The 13,345-nt window shown below is 42.3% G+C and overlaps 1 protein-coding gene across 1 annotated transcript in view; it reads left to right on the forward strand.

Annotated features, from left to right (window-relative positions):
- The window catches only part of LOC132818191 (glycogen phosphorylase, liver form-like), a 167,607-nt gene that overhangs the window by 147,680 nt on the left and 6,582 nt on the right, over positions 1–13,345 (forward strand). The window lies entirely within an intron of this gene.

Here is a 13,345-nt window from a genome sequence, read left to right on the forward strand (position 1 = left end):
TGCCTCTACACTTCATTTTTCGTTCTCAAGCCCGTGCTTAAAATTACAGTTTTTGGTCTAATACTTTCTTCTTTGTTGCAGTGATAAATTTTATCAGATTGCGCTTCAAGGAACACCTTGAGACATGGTTCTACCTTAAAGGCATTATAAAAATGTAGCTTTGCATCAATGTATTTGGGAAAGAAATAGTAGATACAAAATAGCATTCTTATTTTACACTGTAAAAAGACTACTGATGAACTTATGAAATTAATACTTACAAAAATTAAGATATACAATTTTTGACACTATAACAGGACACATTTTGAACTCAAACAGAATGGTGACATAAACACTGGCAAAAGTTAAAAAAATCAATTTCAGTTCGGAGCCACAGTTTCAAAGTGCCCTGTTTTAAAAAGGTAAGTCCTTATGTGAACAACAGCATCTTCAATTATTCACATGATTTAAAATGAATATAATCTGATATTTTCAGGATCAGATGAGATTCATTTTAAAACAAGTTTGACTGCTAAATGGAATAATGTTAATTTAAAAATGTTACATCCTAACTTTACAACAAAAAAGAACATTTATCATAGCAGATCTCCAACACCTTTTCTTTTAGCATAAAAGAAAAATCTTTGCGCACAAGTTACATTTTATCCGTAGACATATTGCATTTATTGCTATTGATGGGTAATAATGAAAACAACACCTTATGTGCTCACACCGCTGCTGATATCAGTGACAGCTATAACCACTAGAAATGTAACCATATGTTATACAACTCAAAATATTCTCTTTGGTTTCAATGCAGAGTCAAATTACAATTGCTCCCATTTTGTTCACAATTCAAGGTCGGCTTGTACAAATTTTCACTCAACAACCATGGTACTTCATTAAAATCCAAGTTAGTAATAAACTTGACATGAGCTGAATTTGTGTTCATCACAAATAATGTTTTCCAGAACAGGATATAAATTGTATTTGCATCATCACACAAAATTAGAGGATAATTAAAGCAGTTGAAGCTAACATTCTTTAAAGTAAAATGTCATAGTTCTGTTATGGCATACATTGTGACAGACTGAAGTTAACAGTTTTTTTCATGAGTGCATAAGGAGTTGGAAACTCAGTTCAAGGTTAAATAGAGTTCCATAGGTAATCTGGTTCAATCTAAAACAGCTGTTAAGGATAAAAATGGGGATAGATAATTTAAGGCACAAATGTTACAATTTACAAGAATGGTTCTAGGAATGAGGAAATTCAATTATAACAGTAGATTGAAAAAGTGTTCTCCTCAGAGAGAATAGTATTAAGGAGATATCTGAAAGATGTTTTCAAAATCATGAGCAGGCTGGGTAGAGTAGATAGGGAGAAAACTGTCCCTGTTCAAAAAGGAACAAAATTAAAAGGGCAGAGATTTGATGTGATTGCAAAATGAAGTAAAGGTAAAGTGAGTAAAAACCTTTCCACTCAGTGACTTATGGAATGCACTCCCTCAAAGTCTGGTGGAGGCAGGTTCAATTGAAGCATTCAAGAGGGCATGGATGATGGGCAAAAAGTAAAAGATTGGCACTAGGTAATGATGGCCATTTAATGAAGCAGTGCAGGCACAATGAGCCAAATGGCCTCTTTCTTCACCATGCCACTCCTGTGATTTTAGTCTTCACAACTCTTAATTGGAGGAAATTGCAGCTTATCAAGATTATACAATGGACAAGATTCTAGCAATAATTTATAAAAATACCTATTTTTGTTCTTTTTGCCTCTTTCAACTTCCTTCATTTTCTATTTCCATTAGCGTAAGTTTGTTCTATCAATATATCTAACTGTATCAAGTCTGAATTTTGACAGCCAGTTGCTCTTAATGGATGGGACTATTTTAATTGAAGCTACTGATTCAAGTTCACTCTCCCAGTTGACTCTGTAAAATTATCAGTTTGTTTTTGACTTCCACTTTGTTTCTGATTGTCACTTTGGGCAGTAAGTGGAATTTGAATTGCAAGAGGATTCCCCTGCTCTCCATGTGTTAACATCCCTTCAACTGCATACTTTCCTTATCACCTCAGTGGTTTCCCACCATATTTTCTGACTCTGACCAGCACCGAACTTTCTAAGTTTCATGCCTGATGGCTGACTGTTGTTCTGTTTGTGTTTACTTTGCTGTTGATGTCAGGTTTAAGAAATCTATGCTTTGACCTATGAGCATGTTTGATCAACACAAACTCTTAAAGTGAGCAACCTGTTGGAGACTATAGGATTAGTCTGCAAGAGAACAAAAAAATTGTCAAACCTGCGTTGAAGAGAAACATGGAAATTTCTGCCCAGCCAGTTAACTAATTAATACTTCTACAAAGATTTCATCACAATATTATGATCCTTTTCAGAACTATTAACATTTAAAGAGAAATCCAAACAGCTTATTTTAATTATTAGTATTGTGCTACAAGATTTCATGGTTTTCAACAGAAACTTTAATATAACATTATGCTTTAAAGTTACAAATGTTAGGCACTCAAATTCTTATTCCCTGAGAATCTTATATTTCAAATCTTGGAGTTATTTAATACTGTCAGTACCACTCAAAAACATTCCACAGTCCTCTGGAAATTACTTTTATTCTCCTTGGTTCCAGCTATTCTCTAAAGTAAGACCCTTTGTTTATATCTCTTACTATGGATACTTTAATCCCTCACTGCAGTTGCCTTCTGAATTCTTCCCAGTTAATTTGGTTCATTGCTTTTTTGCCACAAGGCTGTCTCAGAACAACTGTTAATTTCTTCCACTAGCTTTGAGCAGGAATAAATCTTACAGCTGCTTATCCTTCATAAGATCTAACTTGAGAGATTAGGTCCTATCCATATTCCATAACAAATGATTTAACTACCAGTCTAACACCCTTTCAGCAACTAAACTGCCTTTGCAGCAAATATGCAGATGAATTAAATAAAATGAGCTCCAATCTCCCACAGTCTATCTCCATAATAATGTGGGAGGTTTTGGAAGGTCATCAGATCTTTAGGTTAATTATCCTTAAGTTAAAAACATTTAACTAGTAAACAGGTTTTAGTCTTCTCTGTATATAACCTGCGTATAAACTACTCTTCAATTCTGACATTTATACAAGTAATTTATATTTCTAGTGAATGTAATTGTCCATACTATTGACTGCCTGACTCACAAAAAAATTGTTTCAGCTTTCTTCTCAAAGTTCTGTACGTCATGTAACTTTTTTTTATCAAAGTAAGCAGAGACCCTTCAGCTATACTCCAGCTTTGAGAGGGAGAAATTCATTGGTTAAGTGTTTATGCCTTCTCTGACATTGCAAGAGAGAAAAAAAATAACTTTTATGTGTAGTTACTATAATATCAATTTGAATGAATTAAATCTACTTCAGGGCATCTTATCAGCTTCTCAGCCAGACATGCCCACATATCTACATTTTGTCTTTCATCATTCAACTTAAAAGTTACATTCCTAATCTTTTTTTTGTTGAACATACAAATCATGAGTTAAATATTCTTGAAAACAATCAGTATGCTTCTTTCTGCAGCACTGCTCAATGTTGGGTTATATTATGGTAAAGTTTGTCAGAATGTGCTTGACACCATTAGTGTGTATTTAACTCCATTCTTAGTCAGAAAAACTTCAAATTTGTCTTAGGTAAACTGGGAAAGACTCCAATACCTCTGAAAATCCATAGATTGAAAACCAACTATTCAAAACTCAACAGTTTTAGCACCTGTAGTACTGGGCCACTGACTCAATATGCTGTAGACCTCTATGGCTCTATGATTCTATTTGACCACTTATTATTTCTATCGTGTTGACCAAAATAAGGTTGTCTTTTCTTCCCAACTCATAGAAACCACCATGTACTCATTCATATGTAAAATGCAGAAAGAGGCAATTTGACCAATTGAGTCTGCACTGAGCTTCCAAAGAGCAGCCCACCCAAATTCAAGGCTGAATCAAACCTGTGTCCCTGGCGCTGAGGCAGTAGTGCTAACCACTCAGTTGTGCGACCCTGCTGCTTTCTTATTCCTAATATTTTCTTGTGCTGACCTAGGAATAAAAACAAAACTGGAGAAACTGTGGCAGCATTAAAAAAAGAGAAACAGTTAATGCTTTGAGCCCTGGTGACTTCTTTAAAACTGCTGCCAGACCTGCCGAGTTTCTCCAGCATTTTCTGTTTATTTCAGAACCAGCATCTGCAGTATTTTGCTACTACTTGATAAAATGAAAGGAATTTTGTTGGATCATTTCTCAATCTAAGACAGTTTGAGAAACAAACAGTTAATTTGTACAAATCCTCCTGCAATTTCTCAACATCATACTTTTTAGGTCATTCATTCATGACATAATTGAGCACTTTACTAAGAACAATATCAATGTGGATTTATTTACTAATTGCTCTGGCAGACACAGACATGTCAAAAGTATTTAAAATCATTCACAGGTGACTTTGTGGCTAGAAATGAACCATTCTTTATGGGAAGTTGTGAAAGAATGCCCATATATTCAGGATTTGCTACTTTATACTTACTGTTGAACTGATGGTGTTCTGCCTCATTGGAAAATGAAGCTCCACTATTCCCAGAATCATCACAAGGTTATAAGTTTTAAAATGCGTGCATAATTCCTCAAATTACATATCTTTAAAACTCATGTTGACAGAAAGCACATACCTGGTTTCTGAACTAAACAAAAACGACCATTTACTGCAAGCAAATATACTCTAACCACAGGTAAAAGTTATGAACTGTCAGCATTTAATTCTACTAATTAAAACTGTACTTCCTTAATAAACACCCCCCCCCCCCCCCCACCACACACACACACACACACACAGATGTAGATAAGGAAATAAAATGTGGGTTATGGACAGATGGAAAAATTGGATAGGCAGTTCAGCGGTTGCTCAAATGATTCTTTTGCTGGTCAGAATGTTGCTTCTCAGTTTTCCTTCTCTGATGGTTCCACAGATTTGCAAAATAATACACAATGGTCCTTTCGAATATTCTATGTTCTTCTTTGATTTCTGGTCTGTTTTCATTATTACCTCATACATCTCTTGCATTGTGTGAATACCTACGTCATTCAGGTATGGTGGTCCAAGTCTGTTACATTTGACATCATGAAGCAACATTTGTGCTTTTGAGACAGTACTCCAGAAGTCAATCTAAGGCTTTGGTCAACCTTGTAATGTTCTATTTCTATGTTTTGCTACTGATTAGAATATCATCCAACAAGCAGCATACCTTTTAATCAGACTTAATACCTGACTCTTTCCCTTCTAGAGCAGTAGCCATCCCATTTGGCAAATCCTTCCTTCTGGTACAACCCCTTGTATGTCTGAATGAGAAGCAGTTTTCTAATCACTGAACTGCATTTGAAAAATCTCTTACTGACCATCATTCTATTGGCTAACTTACAATGCAAATATTCACTGGTAGGTAGGTAATCGCTACACAGAAGGACTCATCTATTTATACCTCTTCACTTGCTTCATTGCCCCAGTTGTATCTAATCTATCCAACTCTACTTACAGCTTCTAAGTGTGCAGATGACACCGACCTCAACTCACATCATGTTGGCTGTACACTACCCTGTCGTTTATCTTGACTTCAACTTCATCACACCTAATTTTATCATGTCTTCCATATTGAAAGACTGTTTGTGTTCTCTTAAGACTTGCTCAATGACAAAACTTGCAATTATTTGCAATTCCTATTACTAGTAGGGTTCAGATTACTTTCATACTGCAAATAATTCAGCCCAGTTTATTTGTAATTTTCAGTCTAATCCTTCTAATGGCAATTAAATGGATCCGTTTTCCACCCTAACTCTGGAATACCGTTATTGAAAAAAAAATTCTGCTTTAAATGAATTAAAATGTGACTTAGATCTCCTTCCAAGATAACACACTTCTGCAGTTGCATCAATTATGAAATTAAGTTAGGAATCTCAAACTTGTATTTTTTTAGAGCATTTTATTTGTGTTGTAATGAATGTGCTGGAATTACATTTTCAGCCCTTTTATCTTCCACATGCTGTTTTTTTCCCTGCACTCCAAATACTAATTTTGATCTTCCTGCTAAATAACAGCAACTTCTGTTTCCATTTCTATCATCTGCAAATTTGAGAATTTCCAGATTTCTGAACGAGCTTTAGATGTACTCGAACATTGATCTATAGCATGGCCATTAGCTACAACCTCAAGGGTTATTGTTTCCTCTACTCCTGCAAGCCCTCTGGCTATGGTCAATGTTCCTATGGCAGAGCACATTGACTGGAAACAGACAGGTAATTGACTGGTGGATACTGTGGCAATGGTAGCATCTAACTTTCTGACTCTGAGGCTGCAAACTTGGCTGATATGGCCTGGGTCATGCTGAACTTCCTCTGCCAATTCAGGAAAATAACTTCCTTACAATTTACAACGATCTTTTTCTGTCATTCCCACAGCTTTGTCCTCATCACAGATCTTCTTCCACATAGCTTGTTGTCTGTGCCTAAAATCTTGAGTTGGACTTTATTGTTTTTTTTAGGCCTCCTAAAAATACCACACTAAGATGGATCATACCTACAGCTACAAGAGAATTTGTTTAACTGGAAAACGTAATCTGCAGCATTTGACTATTACTTCCTTTTATGTAATGCAACTGAATCTCAATTCCCTAATACGAATCCAGAATTACACTGATTTTAGAATTGAACTTGAGTCTCTCAAACATTTAAAAACTTCAAAAGCATTTAGCCCTATTATAGCAAGGAAGGTGGTTATTCACATCTAATTTGTTTACTTTCAGCCAAAAGTGAATTTTTTTTTTGTAATTACATCTGCCCTCTTTGTCAAGATGAAATTCCCCCTATCACCCCAAATATAATTTGTGATATTTCTTGCTTTCGTTTTACCTTGCATTTACATTAACACAAATTACACACAAAGCAACCCTACAAATTGCTCAAACTTCATAAATATCAACTCTGGGAATTCAGAAACATGTCACAATGTCCTTCAGTTTTAAATGTCTCAAATGAGGTATAAAAGAAAATTCCATCCCAGCCTCGTCATTATCTATTGTGCACTGCACCAAGTAAGATTATGTTCATCTGCAGGCAGCTATTAGTGAACAAATTTTATTCACATTTCCCCAAACTGGGTGACAATGTATCAAAATGCTCAGTTACTGTAATATAGCAAAATAAATCTAATAGACATTTAAAGAATATAAAGGTTTTCTTTCTTTTTTGTCCACAATAGTGTTTACACTCAAGTTCAGATACTATGATCAATTTTTTAAAAGTTTTTTTCACAGATTAAGAGGTTTAATGTCATTGCAATGAGTTTAAAATTATTCCCATACTTATTGCATGGCTCCTGAGAAATGTATGTAGTGCATCAACAGACTGATGTCATAATTACCTAATAGTAATGTTACCAGAGGAGTAACAAAAAGGCTAATGTTCTATTGACATGGTTTCTGGTTTCATTAGTTAATAGATTGATCAATTAAAAAGTCTGAAATAGAAATGTCATAATGGTGACCATTAAACTCTCGTTTAAAGAAAAATGTTTTGATGTGTCCTTCATTTATCTTGTATGGCCTACATATGACTCCAGAACCAATCATGTTGACTCTTACCTACCCTTTACAATGGCCTAACAAGACATTCAGTTCAAGGACAATTTGGGCATGCAAAGAAAATGAATCTTGACAGGTGGGACAGGTCATGAAGACAGTGCTGGGCTGGAAGGTTGGAACTGGGATAAGGAGGGTGGGAGGGTAAATCAACTGGTGAAGTCCACATTGATGCCCTGGGGTTGAAGGGACCCGAGGCGGAAGATGAAGCGTTCTTCCTCCAGGTGTCAGATAGTGAGGGAGTGGCCTTGGAGGAAGCCCAGGACCTGTAAGTCCTCAGCAGAGTGGGAGGGGGAGTTGAACTGTTCGGCCATGGGGCGGTGGGGTTGATTGGTGCGGATATCCCAGAGATGTTTCCTAACATGCTCTACGAGAAAGCATCCGGTCTCCCCAATGTAGAGGAGACCTCATTGGGAGCAACGGATACAATAAATGACATTGGTGGAAGTGCAGGTGAAACTTTGATGAATGTGGAAGGCTCCTTTGGGGCCTTGGACAGAGGTGAAGGAGGAGGTGTGGATGCAGGTTTTGCAATTCCTATGGTGGCAGAGGAAGGTGCCAGGAAGGGAGGGGGGGGGTTGTTGGGTGGCGTGGACCTAACCAGGTAGTCGCAGGGGGAGCAGTCTTTATGGAAAGTGAATGGGATGTGGTGGGAAATGTATCTCTGGTGGTGGGGTCCATTTGAAAGTGGCGGAAATGTCGGTATATGATGTGAATTATGCGAAGGTTGGCGGGGTGGAAGGTGAGGACCAGAGGGCTTCTGTCTTTGTTGCGGTTGGAGGGGTGGGGTTCAAGGGAGGAGGTGCAGGACTCGGATGAGATGCGTTGGAGGGCATCTTCAACCATGTGGAAGAGAAAATTTGGTCTTCAAAACTGAGGATGCCTTCTGGTGTGTTCTGTGGTGGAACTGGTCCTCCTGGAAGCAGATGCGGCAGAGTAAAGGGGAATACGGGGTAACATTTTTGCAGGAGGCAAGATGGGAGGACGTGTAATCCAGGTAGCTGTGAGAGTCGGTGGATTTGTAGAAAATGTCAGTGTTGAGTTGGTCGTCATTGATGGAGATAGAGAGGTCCAGGAAGGGGAGAGAGAAGTCAAAGATGGTTCTGGTGAATTTAAGGTCAGGTTGGAATGTGTTGGTGAAGTTAATGAACTGTTCAACCTCCTCATGGGAGCATAAGGTGGCACCGATGCAGTCATCAATGTAGCAGAGTAAAAGGTGGGGAATGGTGCCGGTGTAACTACATAAGATAGACTGTTCTACATAGCCAACAATCTAAGCAATAAACATCCCATGAACTAATGAAAAAGTTCCAACACAGTCCTCGAAATCCAATGCAAATTCGACTGTACTATACTATCTGGGAGTGTGAGCCATAGAAGTGCACCAACTGGGATTTTTGTTCCAGGCGAAGATTCAGCCCCACAATCTTTAGAGATGGAAACTCAGAATTTAAAATATTACCCACAAACAGAGGACCCAACACCATAACGATAGTTACCACCCAATCCCTCACGACACTCTCAGTCAGATCCACCGACGTCAAGCCGGTGTTCTTCTCTGACCGCTGCCTCCTGCTGGCCGACTGTCACCTACAGGACGAGCAGCGGGCTGGTAAGGGAACGTGAAAGCTGAACACAAAGCTGTTGACCCTGGGAAACACTGGGGAGCTCAAGAGGGACTATGCAGGTTGGAGAACCGTGAAGCTCCTCTTTGAGTCCCCAACGGATTGGTGCGAAACAGTAAAAGGGAACATCAAGAGGTTCTTCATCCTCAAAGATGTTCAGGAGGCGAGAGAGAGGCGGGGAAAACTGTCCCAGCTCCAGGAAAGTATGCAGAACCTGATCCTGCTATAGACGATGGGGGTCGATGTCACGGAGGACCTCAAGGAGGTGAAGGGCCAGCAAGCCTCGCTCTTTGCCTAGGAGGCCTCCAAGATATTCTTCCGATCGAGGGTCTACTCAGTGGAGCGGGACGAGACGTGCTCATGTTTCTTCTTCCAGAAGGTGCACAAAGAGAGCTCCATGCTCAGCAGCCTGAAGGAAGAAGATGGCTCCAGAACGTCATCTCAGGCTGACGTCATGAGGATCAGTAAATCCTTCTATGCCAGTCTGTATGACGCGAAGCCAACCGACAGCGTGGCCTCCCAGTCATTGCTGTCCTCTATCACGGAGGTCTTAGATGACAGAAGACGCGAGAGGCTGGACCAGCCGCTATCTCAGAATAAGCTGACCAAGGCCCTCGAGTCCTTCGAAAAGAATAAAACTCCCGGAAGCGACGGCATACTGGTCGAGCTCTAATCCGCTCTGTGGGACCTGCTGGAGGTGTATGTCAGTATGCTTCAGGCAGGTACCATAAGTGAATCCATGAAGAAAGGCATCATCACCCTCATCTATAAGCGGAAGGGGAGAGGGAGGAACTCAAAAATTGGAGACCAATCTCACTGTTGAATGCAGATTACAAAATTCTGTCAAAGGTAATCGCCAAACGGGTCAGGTCTGTTCTGGGGTTGGGTGATTCACCCTGACCAAACCTGTGCTGTACCGGGCAGGAAGATTGCTGAGAGTCTCGCACTCCTCAGGGATACGATCGCCTACTTGCAGGACAGAGGGTTGGACACCTGCCTGATCAGCCTGGACCAGGAGAAAGCCTTTGACAGGATATCACACAGGTATATGAGAGATGTTCACTCCAAAATGGGCTTTGGGAGGGAATCTGCAATTGGATCAGACTGCTCTACACCAACATTGTCAGTGCAGTCTCAATCAATGGGTGGGAATCAGATAGCTTCCCAGTCAGATCTGGAGTCAGGCAGGGCTGCCCTCTCTCTCCTGCCTTGTTTGTGTGCTGCATAGAGCCATTTGCCGAGTCCATCAGGAAGGATGCGAGCCTGAGGGAGGTGACTATTCCTGGCAGTGAGGGCCTGCAGGTTAAGGCCTCCCTGTACATGGATGATGTCACCGTTTTCTGCTCGGATCCGTTGTTCGTGCGCAGACTCATGTGCATATGTGACCAGGTCAAACGGGCCTTGGGGACCAAGGTAAACCATTGCAAGAGCAAGGCCATGCTCTTCGGGAACTGGGGTGACCAATCCTCGATCCCCTTCACCGTCAGGACTGACCACCTGAAAGTGCTGGGTATTTGATTTAGGGGGCTGGGACATGTGCCAAGTCTTGGGAGGAGCATATCAGCAAAGTGAGGCAGAAACTGGGTAGATGGAACCTATGGTCGCTCTCCATCGTGGGAAAAAACCTGGTCATCAGGTGTGAGGCATTATCATTGCTATTATACGTGGCACAGGTCTGGCCTATTCCCAGAACCTGTGCCGCTGCAGTCACTCAGGCCATCTTCCAGTTTATATGGAGGTCAAAGATGGCCCGCATCCGAAGGGACTCGCTGTACAAAGATCTGGGCAACAGGGGAAAAAATACACCCAATGCCACCCTCACCCTGATGGCCACCTTTGTGTGTGGCTGCATCAAGCTGTGCGTGGATCCCTGGTACGCAAACACCAGGTTCTACCTGTCCCCAGTGTTGCGAAGGATGGGCCTGGCCTCGCTGCCACAGAATGCTCCGAGTAGTTGGACCGTTCCGTATCACTTGTCCTTCGTGGAGAAGTTTATAAAGAAAAACACTTTTGACCACAAGTCCATCAGGAAGTGGTCAGCACGTAGTGTCCTTGATACCCTTCGGGAAAAGGAGAGGGCGGATCCTATCGAGCAGTTCGCTGAGCAGACTGTCAAAGTCATTTGGCAGAATGCCTCATCGCCAGAACTTTCCAACAAGCACCAAGATCCGGCTTGGCTGGTGGTGAGAAGGGCTCTGCTGGTGAGATCCTATATGCATGCCCGGACTCTCAGCCGCACCACACGCAGTGGTGTTTGTCAAGGTTCGTCCCGAGCAGCTCCGTGACGTGGGACTCCATGTTCTACGGTCTGTTCCTCGGGACGCACACAGAGACGAACATCAACTGTGCCTGAAGGATCATCAATTCAGTGAAGGACGCTCTCTGGGCAGTCCAAAACCTGTTGATCTTCCAGCTGAAGGAGTTGACCCCAACTGAGTGTTGTAGACTGGCACATTCCAAGGTGCAGGACTACATGTTAAGGGACGTGCTGAAGCTCGGGTCAGCTGCTGCCAAGGCGCGGTGGGGAAAGACCACCGTGTAACATCTGCCTGCCTAAGAAGAACGGGGGCCCAAGCAGTCATTTGGACTCTGCTGACGCCTCAGCTAAAAATGTAATCATACAGACCTATAAATAGGAACGGTTACTCTGTTTCGGTACGCAAAGAAATGGAATGTTTACATATGTATGGCATGCTGAAAATGTGTTGCTGGAAAGGCGCAGCAGGTCAGGTAGCATCCAAGGAGCAGGAGAATCGACGTTTCGGGCATGAGCCCTTCTTCAGGAATGAGGAGAGTGTGCCAAGCAGGTTAAGATGGGCCCCAGCTATGCTCGCCTCTTTGTAGGATATGTGAAACAGTCCATCTTCCACAGCTACACTGACACCACCCCCCACCTTTTCCTCCACTGCATCGATGACTGTATCGGCGCTGCCTCATGCTCCCACAAGGAGATTGAACAGTTCATCCACTTTACCAACACCTTCCACCCTGACCTCAAATTTACCTGACCGTCTCAGACTCCTCCCTCCTCTTCCTAGACCTCTCCATTTCTATCTCGGGCGACCAAATCAACACGGACATTTACTATAAACCGACCGACTCCCACAGCTACCTAGACTACACCACCTCCCTACCTGCCCCCTGTAAAAACGCCATCCCATATTCCCAATTCCTTCGTCTCCGCCGCATCTGCTCCCAGGAGGACCAATGCCAATACCGAACAAGCCAGATGGCCCCCTTCTTCAAAGACCGCAATTTCCTCCCAGACGTGATCGACGATGCTCTGCATCACATCTCCTCCACTTCCCGCTCCTCTGCCCTTGAGCCCCGTACCTCCAATTACCACCAAGACAGAATCCCACTGGTTCTCACCTACTACCCCACCAACCTCCATATACATTACATCATCTGTCGTCATTTCCAGCACCTCCAAACAGACCCCACCACCAGGGATATATTTCCCTCCCTTCCCCTATCAGCGTTCCAAAAAGACCACTCCCTCCGTGACTCCCTTGTCAGGTCCACACCCCCCACCAACCCAACCTCCACTCCCGGCACCTTCCCCTGCAACCGCAAGAAATGCAAAACTAGCGCCCACACCTCCCCCCTTACTTCCCTCCAAGGCCCCAAGGGATCCTTCCATATCCACCACAAATTCACCTGCACCTCCACACACATCATCTATTGCATCCACTGCACCCGATGTGGCCTCCTCTATATTGGCGAGACGGGCCGCCTACTTGCAGAACATTTCAGAGAACACCTCTGGGACACCCGGACCAACCAACCCAACCATCCCGTGGCTCAACACTTTAACTCCCCCTCCCACTCCACCAAGGACATGCAGGTCCTTGGACTCCTCCATCGCCAGACCATAACAACACGACAGTTGGAGGAAGAGCGCCTCATCTTCCACCTAGGAACCCTCCAACCACAAGGGATGAACTCAGATTTCTCCAGTTTCCTAATTTCCCCTCCCCCCACCTTGTCTCAATCACAACCCTCGAACTCAGCACCGCTCTCCTAACCTGCAATCTTCTTCCTGACCTCTCCGCCCCCACCCCACTCCGGCCTATCACCCTCACCTTG

This window comes from Hemiscyllium ocellatum, chromosome 8, assembly GCF_020745735.1.
Source record: "Hemiscyllium ocellatum isolate sHemOce1 chromosome 8, sHemOce1.pat.X.cur, whole genome shotgun sequence".
Classification (NCBI taxonomy): domain Eukaryota; kingdom Metazoa; phylum Chordata; class Chondrichthyes; order Orectolobiformes; family Hemiscylliidae; genus Hemiscyllium; species Hemiscyllium ocellatum.